We start from the raw sequence: 12213 nt of genomic DNA on the forward strand, positions 1-12213 counted from the left end.
TTTTCCCCTTGAAATTCCAAAAATAAAAATCATAGTAATCAATTTGAAATTGTCAAAAAATCATAGTAAAATGGTCTAATGGAAATAATCATTGCAATGTCTATCCAATCCATTTTTTCATAAAAAGTATATTTACATAGATAACTACACGAATAGAAACAAAAAGAAAAAATTAATGTAATAGATACGTATAAAAGAAGACAGAATAAGGCGATGAGAGAAAGCACCAGACAAATCACTTTCTCTTATTTAAGCAATAAATGTGAGGGTTTTCCGCTTGTTTAGCTTTTGCAATTCACGCTTGTAAGCGAAACATTTTATTTACGGAGCGTACGTTAGGAGGCACTACTAGTTTCAAATATCAGCAGTGTTAATATTCCTACAAAAACTTATTTTAAAATTTGGACAGGGCAGCCATAAAACTTTTCAGTAAATAGGGGGACACCAAAATCCCTTTATAAGTAAAAAAAAAACACACAATGATGTAAAAAAAACGTCAATGAAAAAGTGTACTACCCTTTTTTCATACGCGCTACCTAAGTAAAGAACTATGTTGGCACAATGTATTATTTTATTTTATTTATTTTTTTTTTTGGTTTTAGACCAGGGCACTTTGTTGAGAAGGAGTTGTCGTAAAAAAAATTAAAAAGGGTTCTTTCGATTGTAAATTGAGAGGGCTTGTACCCTTTTCGATACTCAAAAGCTGTTGAAAGGCAAATCCCCCCCTACACCAATCACCTCCCCAACCAGTTCTGATCAAAATTTTGGGATGATTATTTTATTCAATGCAGTTGAAAAGTCCGGACATTATGTCTTTAAGAATGACAAACACCCAGAGCCCTCAGGGCAAAGGTTAAAAATTCTGGCCAGGAGACATATAAGGTTTATAGAAAGTTTGGTCGTATAAACTTTGAAGGGGGCTCATTGGATTGGTAATAAGAAGTTCTAATGCCCTTTTTGAGAGTCAGAGAAATATGAGGGCACCCCCCGCCACCCCACATATGCATCATATTATCCCAAAATGCATCTTATGAACATATTGGGATAGTAATTTTATTTCAATCATTTAATCATTTTATTTAATCATTTAAGTTTTCCAAATATAATAAAACAAGGCTTTTGGGGTTGAAACAGACACCAAAATCCTAGGGGCAAGGGTTATAAGTTATGCCCGAAAGCATTTAAGGTTTTCCTGAAAGGGGTGGGTGTTTAACTTTAGAGGAAGCTCATTTAGTTGAAAATTAGAAGTTCTAGTTCTCTTTTAAGGGTCAAAAGTGATTGGGAGCAACTAGCCCCCCAACGTTGACTACCCCTATTTTCACCGACCACATCTGATTGAATTTTTGAGCGTTTTTGTTCAACATAGTCCAAAATACCTATAACAATGCCTCTTGGGTTGACAGAGCTCTCCAGTGCCATGGAAATAGGATTTTAAGTTATGCCCTGGGCATATAAAGTTTTACTGAATGGGTGGTTGCATAAACTTCAGATGCTGGTCATTTGACTTGAAATTTGATGTTTAATGCCCATTTTAAGAGTAAAAACTGATTTGATAGCAACCAGTCTCCTTTTTCCAATCGAGTAGTGTCCCCAAACACCTCCGACCAATATATACTTCGGAGGAGACCCATTAGATTGACAATCAGGACTTTTATTGCTCTATTTAAGAATAAAAGTGATAAGAGTGCAGCTACCATCCCCCACACGTCCCCGAAATGCATCCAGTATAAATTTTCAGACACTCCTTTTATTCAATTTAGCCCATAGCCCATATAACAAGGCTTTTGGATTGATGTAAACTACTAGAGTCTGGTGGTGAGTGTTGTATGTTATACCCCTGGGGAATTTAGGGTTCGAATGGAAGGGGTGGCTATATAAACTTTAGATACGCTCATTAGGTTGAAATTAGAAGTTTTAGTTCCATTTTAAAAGTCAAGTCCATTTAAAAGTCAAGTCCAAAAGTCTATTTTAAAAGTGTTGGATTTCAATTATACCTCCACCAACTACCCGTCTTTTCACCAAACTCAAATATCACTATAACGGCTCAAATTGTTAAGTTAGGTCTTTCAGGGTAAGTTGTTACGGATCTTGAACTCGCCTTTTCTTATTTAATTTTTAAGCAACATTTTATTTTAAGATTTGGTTCTTAAGCAAAAAGAACAAATTGCATAACCGTGTGAGGGAAACCTACTCAATACCCCTAAATATATAGTTACAAGACCGTTCGGGAATGCTTAACAAAATGGCTTTCTTAAAATTTTGGTTGAAAGTGCTTGGAAAATTATAAGCTAAAGAAGAGGAGTGATTGCACTCTAAACACTTTTGAGTCTTACAACGGGTACTAGAACTTTATATTTCCAATCAAATTATCTCCTTTAAAATATAAATGATATTACTAGTGATGATAGAGCAGCGCCGCCTATGATATTGCTTTTATCACCTTTTAATACTTGTGTGTGTATAGTTTCTTTCCTATAATTGTAACTCCCCTTAAACATTCACCTAATGCCCTTAATGTTATTAGCTAAAGTAATCGTAGACGTATAATTAAAAGTATACACATAGTGTCTTGTGGCTATGTCTAGATCTGCCACAAATTACCCTGAAATGTCTATCTTAATAATGTAAACCATTATTGTGATATTTGCACGAGTTAAAATCACCGGTAGTTGGCGGGGGGGGGGGGCTAATTGACATCAATAGCTTTCAACTTTAAAAGGGAACTAGAACTTTCAATTTCAACCAAATGAGCCAATTTTAAGGTTTATGCAACCATAACAACCCCCCCCCCATTCGAACTGCCCCAGGGGTATAACATGTTTGTTACATCATTAACAAAAAATACTTTTTAAAACTAAAAAGTGATTTTGCTTACACGCATGAATTACGAAAGCTGAACAAGCTGAATTGACAATTGCTTTGGAGTTTCCAAAGGGAAAAAGAGAGCTTACGGACCTATGGCTCAGATTCAAAAAGTATGTTTTAATTAAATAGGTTTATTTTATGACGCATTTTACAAGCCAATTCTACAAAAATGTGGTTGGTTGAGTTAGTTTGGGCATTGGTTGGATTGGTCACAGACCATGTTTTTTCTTCAAATATATCATACAATCTCAAGGATATTCAATCATTAGAGTGATCAAAGGCTATTGACGGGGCAGTTTTAGACTCGTCTACGAGATGCCGATGACATTGGGTGGTAGACAAAGGATGAAACTTGAAAATTTTGTCATTTTGTTCCCTTAACCTCAGTAGCGGTGGGGTAGTCAGGGGCGTAGCTCCAGCATTTCTACTCGGTGGGGGGGGGAGGCAAGATGGGCCTACATCTGGAGAGTCAAGGGACATGGACTATACAATAATTTTTCATCCAAATTATTGAGTGGGGTCACTTGCTTCCTCCCCCCTAACAATACCACTGGGGCAGTAGAAGAATTAGTACCAGTATGCATATTGTAACTTTTGGCTATTAGCACATCCATAGCGAAGTCTTACTAATAGACATCTCAATTTTTTAATCATTCAAATTTATTAAACTAGCTACGAATATCCAGTCAGTAAAAACTAAGAAATAAGTCGTTTATTAAATTTGTGAACGAGTGCTAGTGGCAATATTTTTTTTTAATGATGAAATGAAGAAAAAGGTATTTTGCAAATAGAGCTCCTCTCTCCATTGCAATCTCATTTGTTTTTTGTTGGTTTATTAGTAAAAAAAGAAAAAAAAAAAGATTTGCCTTACTAATGATTAGTCAAGCACTTACAAACGAGAAATTTAAATTAGGCAGCCCAAGAGATGTGGATTTCAACAATGCCTAACATATCCCATATAATTTACCAAATTTTTTAAGTTAAGCACAAGGTCTTGTTCAGGAGGGGTGGGGGATCCGAAATGAATACATTTCCTTAATTTCTTGGTGCCTCATATTTAAATTACCTAAAAGTTGTTTGTACTATCGTTCAACTCCTTCCCCCTGAAAAATTTTATTTTGTTCCATTAAAACAAGTTTAAATTTTGATTAATATGAGTAACAAAATATTATTCCCTCTACCGCTAGATTTTGAAAAACGCGTTATTTCAATAATATCAAAAAAAACTTAGCTCGGACCTCAGTATTTTCATGAGTTTGCCATTCTATTATTTAAGAGATTAACTCTTCTTTTGAATTTAACATATTTTACCTTTACATATTTCGTAGATTCCACGGTTATTCCAAAATTAGCTTGTTAAAGTTTGATTCAAAACTTCAATTGATCAACAATAAACTTAATTTTGAAACTAAGGTTGCCAATTTTTCCCCGAAGTTATGAGTTAATAGTTAAGACCATCCCCAAAGGAATAAACTATTTAGAAAATTGTAGCATAATTTTTGAGAAATTACAGGGTGTTATTATTTTACATCTATCTGATAAGCATAAGCTTTTAACTTCTCAAATGTACCAAGAATAATACAAGTCCTCAAAGGTACCTTAACTCTTCAGGGGAATCGTGAAATGAAAAAAAAACTGATCGATCTGTGATTTATTTATCAGGGTTTTAAGCAGCCTTGGTGCCTAATTACAATCTTGGAGTACAAAACAGTGAATGAATTTGATTTTTTGCGAAGGACTCAACACCAAATAACTTTTCTCCGTTTACTTTCCCTTAAAAATTGGATTTTTACTATGTTGAACAAACAGGCTATTTCAAAGTTCTATAGGACGTCTTTGGGCGAGAGAAGACGTGGAAGGGGACTAAACGGCCCTCCAATCCTCCTGGCAACTAAGGAACCGCACCAAAACTTTCAATTTTCCATTTAAATGAGCTCTCTGATATTCTAGCAGGAGAAAAAGTTGTTATACATACCTGCCCCTTGACTATTTGGGTATGGACCCCTCTTGCCCCCCATATAACTATACTTAAGATTCACCCCTGTATTCTAGGATCATTGCAAAAATTTGTTGTTTTTTTTTAATCAGACTTTGAGGCTTTGGACGGGTTTAAAGTATTATTAATAGTAGAAGAGTGCAAAAAGTTTGTTGGTTCAACATCCCACTCAACCTTCTCGGAATTTTAAAGCTCAATGGCTCCTGTTGGGGGGGGGAGGGAATAATCATAATCTAAATTTTAGAAAATTACCTTTAAGGGAAAATTTATTAAATTGGCCAGTTGTAAATATTTTGTCGTTAAAAAAAAGGAAAATAAATCCTTCTATCAAACAAATGTAAGAGAGCAATAATGCAAATGCCATGATTTTTTTTTTTTTTTTTTTTTTTTTTTTTTTTTTTTTTTTTTTTTTTTTTTTTAATGAAGATATGAAGAAAAAAGGTTATTTTACAAATTGCTCTAGAGCCCCTTCCTTCGTTAAAATCGCATTTAGTTTCTGCTTAGCACATGCAAAACAGAAATTCAAGCAGGCAGCCCAGAAAAATTTGAGTTTCTTCAACAGTACTTAATATCGTCGTTGAAAGAGAAATTTCTAATTGTAAAATGACTGAAGAACCTACAATGGCAACACCCGAGGAAGCTGCTAAAAACGAATGTATTCAAGCCGAAGTAGCTGAGTTGGTAAAGCGTTATATTTCAGGTTCTAGGTCCGAGAGGCTCCAGGTTTGAACCTTGGCTTTAGCATTGATACAAAAGAAGAAAAAAACTAAAAAAGGTAAAAACTACAAAAAAAAACTAAAATGAAAATACCCAAAAAGCTAAAAAAGCTAAAAAACTAAAAAAAAACAAAAAAAAGGTAAAAAACTAAAAACTAAAAAAGAAAAAAAAACTAAAAAAAACTAAAAAAACTGAAAAAAGGTAAAAACTACAAAAAAAAACTAAAAAGAAAAAAAAACAAAAAACTAATAAAAAAACTAAAAAAAAAATAAAAACTGAAAAAGAAAAAAAAACTAAAAAAAGGAAAAAAAACTGAAAAATAAAGGAGAAAAAGAAAACTAAAAGCCGGGACACAGGGAATATAAATGACGACCGGGACACTCAAAAAGAAATTACAGACTGGGACACTGGGACACAAAGAACGACCGAGAGATATAAATGACGATCGGGACACTCAAAGATAAGTTACAGACCGGGACACCGGGACACAAATGACAACCGGGACACAAGGAATATAAATGACGAACGGGACGCTCAAAGAGAAATTACAGACTGGGATACTGGGACACAAATGACGACCGGGATACTGGGAATATAAATGACGACCGAGACACAGGGAATGTTCGATTAGCAATCACCATCAACAAAGCTCAAGGACAATCATTAGAATAATGAGGTATAGATCTGAATACGGATTGTTTTTCTCATGGACAATTTTATGGTGCATGTTCAAGAGTCGGTAAACCTGACAATCTATTTATATGCACTGACAATGAGAAATCGAAGAATGTTGTATATTCGCAAGTTTTACGTAGTTAAAAACATATATATATCTATAACGAAAAGAGAAATCTTTTCTCTTTTATCTATATTCACAGGTGGGACACAGGGACACAACTACAATGGCGCGTAACTAATATGGTGCGTAACGACTTACGCGCGCGGGGGGAGGGGGGCTTATTTTATTCTGCTTAAACGGCCTTTGTGATACAGAGTCATTCTCAAAAAACCGAAACAAAAAAAAAACTTTAGTGTAAAGAGCGAGGTATTGAAGAGAGGGCGACACCCCTCATATATGTCATAACATATGTTCTTTTTAAGTTTCAATGCAGCTCCTTACTTTCAGTTGGAAATGCGTGTTTTTTAATTAATTAATTAAATACTTTTTCTAAATAATATTTCAAATAAAAGTAAAGAAACCCGTTAAACCAAAAATGAGCAAAAATAAAATCTCATAATCTACCAAACCAAAAAAAAAAAATACCATATGTCGGCATCGATAAATAAATGAAACCAAAAACGAACAGAAATTAAGAAGAGTAGGCTCAAAACCCCAATGCATTTCCATAGCCAGAACATAATTTATACTTTACTGAAAAAAAAAACAAATGAATGTGCATTGTGAGTTTAAGCTAAATATTCTGTAAAATGCCAATTATATTCTAGCCTTGGGAAGGCACAGGGATTTTGAGCCCCACTCGTTTTTATTTCCTCTCATTTTTAGTTTTGTTCGGCTGTTTGTTGTAATTTTGTCAGTTTTGGGTTTCATCTGTTTATCGATAGGGATTTGAGGTAATTTTACACTTGGTATAGTTGTTCACTTTCCTTGAAAAACTTATTTTGTGAAAAAAACTTTAATTTCTGTTTGTTTTTTATTGACATAGTCTTCTCAGGGAAAAAGAATTCTGTAAGAATTTACAGTTTGGCCTGCTATTTGTATACTGTAGAAATTTTTTTAACAATTTTTAATAACTTACACCCTTTTTTAAACCTGGACACAAATAGCAGCGTTTAATTTAGTTTTATACTTCCTCCAGTTGACCTGAAAAAGGCTTGATACCATTTGCAAAAAAGAATTGTGGAGTGGAGGAATTTTACATGGAGGGGGAGCACGGAGCAAGGCTAAGCCTTCTTGCAACGGCAGCGCTAAGCCTATTTAAAAGAGGATCAGAAATTAAGTTAAAAAAATTAGCTGAAAGTAAGGATCAACATTAAAACTGAAAACAAACACAAATTATGACATATTTGAGGAGGGTTGCCCTCTCCCCATTACTTCGCTCTTTACACTAATTTTTTTTTTCATTTTAAAAGAGTTTATTATTTTAATCAAACGGCCTTTTTAATCAAAGACATACGATACTGCTATCAAAGATCGTAATTTCAGCTGTAGACAGAAGCTTTAAAACTGCCTAACTATCAAAAGTGTATTCAAGACCCCATGGCCTTGACCTTCTGAAGACCCCTTACCACTTCTTTAGAGGCAAATCGTGTATTTCCAACAATCCTGCCTATGTAATTGAATTAGAGAACTTATTCTTACCGTTGGTCTCCCCAAGTGACGCCCATGAGTGATTTTGTTGTGGCCATATTTTTTTTTCAATCTTGATTTTTAGGCCATCCTGCTAGCCTCACTCCCTACTGCAGGTTATAGCTGGGTGCCGTCTGTACTGGTCCTTTGCATTAAGAAGAAACTTTCGGGGTATGATGATGGGGATGATTAATTGATTAAACTGCCCTTCTTCCCTCCCACGTCCTCTTTCTGTCGGATGAATCTGACATAAATTTGAGATAGAAATTTTGTTCAAAATAGTCCAAACTTCATATAACAGGGTTGTTAGGGTTGACACTTCCTCCCCCTTCAGAGTCTGTCCAAAGATCCAGGGGCAAAGAGTTGCAAGTTAAGCCCACGCCACATAAGGTTCTTAGTAAAAGAACGTTTCCATATAGGATGTAAACATTGAGATAGATGCAGCTATATTAACCAAAAAAAACGATGTTTTGTCATTGGTTTGAGTTGAGTTGGTTTGGGCATTGGTTGGATTAGTCACAGGCCATCTTTTTGCTAAGAATATATCCTACAATCACAAGGAGATTCAATCATAAAAGTGATCACCGGCTACTAATGGGGCAGTTTTAGCTTCTTAACAGTTTATCCCAAACGACGCCAATGGGGGCAGTAGCACAAGTATCCACATTAAAATTTTTGACTAGTAGCACATCTCTACCCAAATTTTATTAAAAAATTTCAATTTCTTAATCATTAAAACTTAATAAACTAGTAACAAATATTCAGTCAGTGAGAAAACTAAAAAATAAGTCCTTTTATCAAATTTGTGAACGGGTACTAGAAACAATAAGTTTTTTAACGAAGATATGAAGACAAAAATGTTTTAAAAGAGTGCTCTGGAGCCCCTCTACCCAGTGCAATCTCATTTGTTTTTTGCTGGTTTTTCATTAAAAATAGTCTTCCTTATTAATGGTTAGTCTAGCAAATACAAAGGAGAAATTTACCTAGGCAGGCCAGGCCACGTAGTGTGCCAGTTTTTGAAGTTATGCACAGGACCTTGTGCAGGAGGCGCGGGGGGTATTTTGCACTGCATTTCCTAAATGTTTAGCCTACAATGTTCTTTTTACTACTGTTGAGCCCCTACCACCTGAAAAATTGTTGTTTATTCACATTAAAACAAGTTTGATTAAGATGAGTTACGAAACAGTAAGGGGCTCCGATTTGGGGTAGGCGGATTGTTATTTGTGTTTTGAAAACACCAGTTAAGCAAAACAAAACTATTTCGGATATTTTCATTAAAGGAAATTAAAATAGATAGCCTAATGCTCCCTCTACTGCTCGATTATATTGTTTGAGGGATTAATTCTTTTTTTTTAATTTAACATATTTTACCTTTGCGCGTTTAGTAGATTCCATGTTATTCCAAAACTAGCTTGTTACAGTTTGATTCAAAACTTCAACTTATCAACAATAAACTTAATTTTGAAACTAAACGATGCCAATATTGCCCCGAAGCTATGAGTGAGTAGTTAAGAATATCCCCAAAGGAATTAATTATTTTCCCCTTTGGAAGCCTCCAGTCAGACCGAGGTCAACATGACTCTTTTTGTTGGCCCTTCTTCTATTCTTTGTACCACCCCTAGTTATTTGCACCCCTGCTAACGTGAGGTATCAGTCCAGACCGAACCTTTATCCAGTCCCCCAAGCGATGAATCAATGCCCTTGTTAGAGGAGGTGGGTGTCAAACAAAAATGGGCTTTATGAAACCTGACCGCCACAAACCAGAGTTTTTATTGTTGGAATTAAAAAGCAAGATAGAACAGGATTTAAAACAAATTTCGATAATTATTTCTCATCCCCTATCTACAATACAACGTAACAATAGGCCACTCCAACTGGATATTTTTAACTCCCTTTTCTTTCTACTCAGCAAAACGAAGACAAATTCAAAAATAATTACACTAATCAAGTAGAGGTCAAAAATCCTGAAAATTATGTTAGTGACCGGATCTCTCAGGTTGAAAATAATGAAGATTCATCAATTATTCATGAGTTGGCTAATCCCTCTTACCTTGTATTACCTCTAAACAATTATATTTGTACTAATCAGTGTTTTGAAGAAAGTGAAGTGAATAAACTGACAAATAATAAAGTCCCTTTATCTCACATGCATAAGTATGCAAATATGATTTTGACTGGTTTATGCAAAATAGGAGATGACTATACTTTTGGACACTATCGATCTCCAAGCAAGCTTACGTCATTGCTTGCTTAAAGCAACACTAGCAAGTGAATAACCTAGGTCTGCCTCTTCCGCTAATAAACCAAAATACATTTGCTCTTCAACCAAGCTCCAGCAAAAAAAATATGATGTGTAAACATTTTAATCATAATTGCTGTAAATTTTATTTCAGGTAGTTGTAGTTCCGTTAAGTGCAGTTCTGACCATGTGAACCTTTTTTCCAGTTTTAGCTTGCATTAATGAATGTTCTAGTTTTACTCATGCATCACCAGCAGCTGAGGTTAAATGTCCTCCTATGGGCCCTGTTCCAGGGTCCCTGTCTAAAGATAAAAATTGTATGAGTCACTCATCTCCCTTCCACCGTCCTTTTTTAGTACACCGCAACCAAGGAAAAATTTTGCATCGAAGTTCATCGGACAGAGCTAAAAAATTAATAAACCCTTCCCGATTACGGACTCCCCTCCCTTACCCTTTGTTACCTTCTCCCGCTCCCCACATACAGAAGTCCCATTTCTTCCCCCCTTTACAGTATGCAACCTTATACCCTCTCTACTCTGCCGCAAACTAGCAATTTTCTTGACAGACATGAATCACCATTCTCACCGTGGCAATTCCCAGGTAAAAGCCGTTGAACAGATCATCTCCATTCTGCTGTGATTCCCAGCCAAACTAACAAAATCTTCGTTGAAAAAGAGTGCTCTCCTTCCCCAAACCCACACTCCTCTTACTCCTATCTGGCTCCTACAGTTAGAAACGAAATTAGCATATTATTTTTTTGGGGGGGGCTAAATGGCTTTCTCATAATTTTTATCAGACAATTCTTAGAAAAAAAAAGAGCTGGGAAGAAGGCCCAGTTACCCTCCAATTTTCGGCTACTTAAAAAGGCAACCTGAAGTTCTAATTTTTTACGAACGTTTTGTTAGTAAAAATGAACGTAACTTACGGATTAACTTACGTAACGAACTTCTATATTTGTATGTTTTTACTACTTATATGAGGGGGTTCGCCCCCTCGTGAATACCTCGTTCCTCACACTAAAGCTTGAATTTTGTCCCAATTCCTTAAGAATGGCCCCTGAATCACAAAGGCCGTAGAATAAATATTTGAAATTACTAAAAATGCTTTAGTGTAAAAAGCGAGGTATTAGGTGGAAGTGAACCCATAACATGCATAATAATTTCTGTTCGTTTTAAATTTTAATGCTGCTCTTTACTTTCAGTTTAAAAATTTTTTCAGATTTTTTTTTATTATTACCTCCATGGAAACTCCTCCATGGAAATTTCACCCCACATAACCCCCTCCCCTCAACCCCCACCCTCCTCCAACAAAAAATTCACCTGAAAACGGCTATACACAAATAAATACAAACAAAGGATCCTGATGTTTGTTTTTATTAGTAAAACTGTACGTAACTTACGAATAAACTTACGTAACGAACTTCTATATTCGTATGTTTCTAATTACGTATATGAGGGGTTTCACCCCCTCGTCAATGACTCGCTGTTTACACTAAAACTTAAATTTTGTCCCAACTCCTTAAGAATGACCCCTGGATCCCAAAGGCCGTAGAATAAATAGTTGAAATTACTAAAAATACTTTAGCGTAAAGAGCAAGGTATTACGATAAGGAGAGTCCCTCAAATCTGTAATAATTTCTGTTCGTTTTGAGTTTTAATTCTGATCCTTACTTTCAGTTGAAAAAACTTGTCATATTTATTTTTCCATTGTTTTTTCTTAAACAATGTTAGAAAGTCCTGCACCCCCTTCATTGAAATTATCTTCCCCCATCACAAATTCCTCCATGGAAAGATCCTCCAACGTAACCCCCCTCCCACCAAATTCCCCCCTCCCCTCAATCTCTTCCCCCCAAACCAAAAAAATCCCCCTGAAAACGTATGTACATTTCCCAATAGCCATTAGTGTATGTAAACAACGGTCAAAGCTTGTAACTTGCAGCTCCTCCCACGGGGACTTTGGGGGAGTAAGTCGCCCCAAAGACATAGTTAATAGGTTTTTTTTACTATGGTGAGTAAAATGGCTATCTCATAATTTTGATCCGGTGACTTTGGGGAAAAAATGAGCGTGGGAGGGGGCCTAGGTGCCCTC

General features: G+C 35.5%; 2 protein-coding genes across 10 annotated transcripts in view; both read right to left on the bottom strand.

Annotated features, from left to right (window-relative positions):
* LOC136030528 (uncharacterized) overlaps positions 1 to 12213 on the bottom strand; it is a 47137-nt gene that overhangs the window by 33893 nt on the left and 1031 nt on the right. The window lies entirely within an intron of this gene.
* Positions 1 to 12213, bottom strand: part of LOC136030527 (DNA repair protein RAD50-like) — a 227783-nt gene that overhangs the window by 13567 nt on the left and 202003 nt on the right. The window lies entirely within an intron of this gene.

The sequence above is a fragment of the Artemia franciscana genome, chromosome 8 (assembly GCF_032884065.1).
Source record: "Artemia franciscana chromosome 8, ASM3288406v1, whole genome shotgun sequence".
Lineage (NCBI taxonomy): Eukaryota > Metazoa > Arthropoda > Branchiopoda > Anostraca > Artemiidae > Artemia > Artemia franciscana.